The following is a 2286-nucleotide window of genomic DNA, read 5'->3' as shown; positions in this document are numbered from 1 at the left end:
GATTACACAGGCATAAGCCATTGTGCTCAGCCAAGATTTTACCTTCAATTTCTCTGTGTGAGAAATGAGTTGAAGTATAGATAACACAAAATTGGCATGTTAATAGGTATTGATGAGCCTGGGTAACAGGCGTATTGTACTGTTTCTTTTATTTTGTATATGTTTTAAATTTTCTGTGATAAAACATGTGTAAGAAAACAAAGTTGATCTACAATGTTAGCCCTTAAGATCTTAGTGACTTTGGGGGAATGAAAAGAGAGAAAGTGGTTGCCAGGGCATCAGTGAAGCTGGTTCTATTTCTAGGTTACACACGTGTGTTCACTTTGTAATAACTGATTGAACTTTATGTGATTTCTTTGTATATGTCTTTCTGCATGAATGTTATACATATATAAAAATCTATTACCTATTTGCACAAAATTTTAACTTCATATTTCAGAATAATAGCACTGTTTTGTATTGTTTTAAAGTAGGACGTGTTTACTCAGGGCATCATCAGGTGGATGTTAATATTCCAAGGTATTTACTTATGTCCTAACACTTTGGTGACCTTCTAGGTCTTCCCATGTTTACATCAATTTAGTAAGTAGGATAGTTTTAATTTTTTAGGGTATAGGCCAAGCATGGTGGCTCATGCTTACAGTCACAGCTCTTTGGGAAGCCAAGGCAGGAGAATCATTTGAGTCCAGTATTTTGAGTTTTTTTAGGATGCAATTATTATTCAGCAAAGTCCTCTCCCCTGGGTTCAGCAATGCAAGGTCACCTAGCGTATACTATGCATTTGGTATGAGTAGAACTGGACTGAATCAGGAATAAAATGTGTAGCAGAGGCCAGTTCTGCAAAGAAAATTAGGTAATGCAGGTAAGATCAGAAGACCATAACCCAGCAGCAAATCTTCCCATTCATTTCAGGAAACCATTTGCCACTAGCTCACCGGAGGAGGCTGATTTAAACCATTCATTTCAGGAAACTATTTGCCACTAGTTCACTGGAAGAGGCTGATTTAAAGCAGCAGTTTGGGGGCTTGGTTGTTCCTGATAGTCACCCAGAGAGCTTTAAACAGCACTGTGGCCCAGGTCTCACTGCAGGGATTCTGCATTCATTTATCCATTGCCTTTTGAGTTTAGGTAACTTTAAAAGCCTCCTGTTGATTCCCACGTGCACCCAGGGGGAACAACTCCTGGTTCGGGCTGAGAAATGCATTTGCTGTGCATGCTTTCCATGTGAGCAATGGTGATTTTCCCCGTGGCCACTCCTGAGTTTGTGATCTTAGAAAACACACTTGTCCTGTTAAAAATTAAAAAACAACTTCAAGACACACTCAGCTGTTTGGCTAAAATGCAGCAGAAGAAAATATCTTCTCAACAGATGTATCTGGGTGGCACTTGCTTTCAGAGTAAAAGGTGGTTTCAAGCACAATATAGCACTTTTTTTCCCAAACGTTTTCAAGGTCTTTTACTATCATATCCTTATGAATTACGGGAATAAAAAAATCATAGTTATATAACTGTCAAATATGGTATTAGGAAAAAAATTGAGGGCATGTCTTCCATGCTTAGGTACCCTGATTAAAATCAGTTAAGACCCATCTGCCCAGTGTGGTGGCTCACACCTGTAATTCCAACACTTTGAAAGGCAGAGACTGGAGGATCACTTGAGCTCAGGAGTTCAAGACCAACCTGCTCAACATAACAAAACCTCATCTCTGCCAAAAATACAAATATTAGCCGGTTGTGGTAGGGTGCCCCTGTGGTCCTAGCTACTTGGGAGGCTGAGGTGGGAGAATAGCTGGAGCCCAAAATGTCAAAGCTGCAGTGAGCCACTGCACCCCAGCCAGAATGACAGGGAAAGAGACCCTGTCTCAGAAATAAAAATAAATACAGACCCATTCTTTTAGACACCTTCCTTCTTTTGCATAAAACACGGGGCTTTTGACCTGAAATGTTTTAAGATAAACTGAAAATTCTCCCATGAGCAGGAGCAGTAGATGGGGGTTGCTCACTTCCTGCTCTTTGAGTTGAAGCTTGGCAGAGGTCTGGAGACTCAAACTGATAAATATATGAATTGCTTTCTTTTCATATGCTGTATTAAGCTATTCTTGCATTGCTATTTAGAAAACCTGAGACTGGGTAATTTATAAGAAAAGAGTCTGATTGGCTCATGGTTCTGCAAGCTGTACAGGAAGCACAGCACCTGTGTCTGCTTTCGGGAAGGTCTGGGGAGCTCACAATCACGGTGAAAGAGGAGTACGCGTCTCACGTGGTAAAACAGAAACAAGAGGCCAG

This window comes from Mandrillus leucophaeus, unplaced genomic scaffold (genome assembly GCF_000951045.1).
Source record: "Mandrillus leucophaeus isolate KB7577 unplaced genomic scaffold, Mleu.le_1.0 Scaffold1448, whole genome shotgun sequence".
Taxonomy (NCBI): Eukaryota; Metazoa; Chordata; class Mammalia; order Primates; family Cercopithecidae; genus Mandrillus; species Mandrillus leucophaeus.
This window is presented reverse-complemented; position numbering follows the sequence as displayed.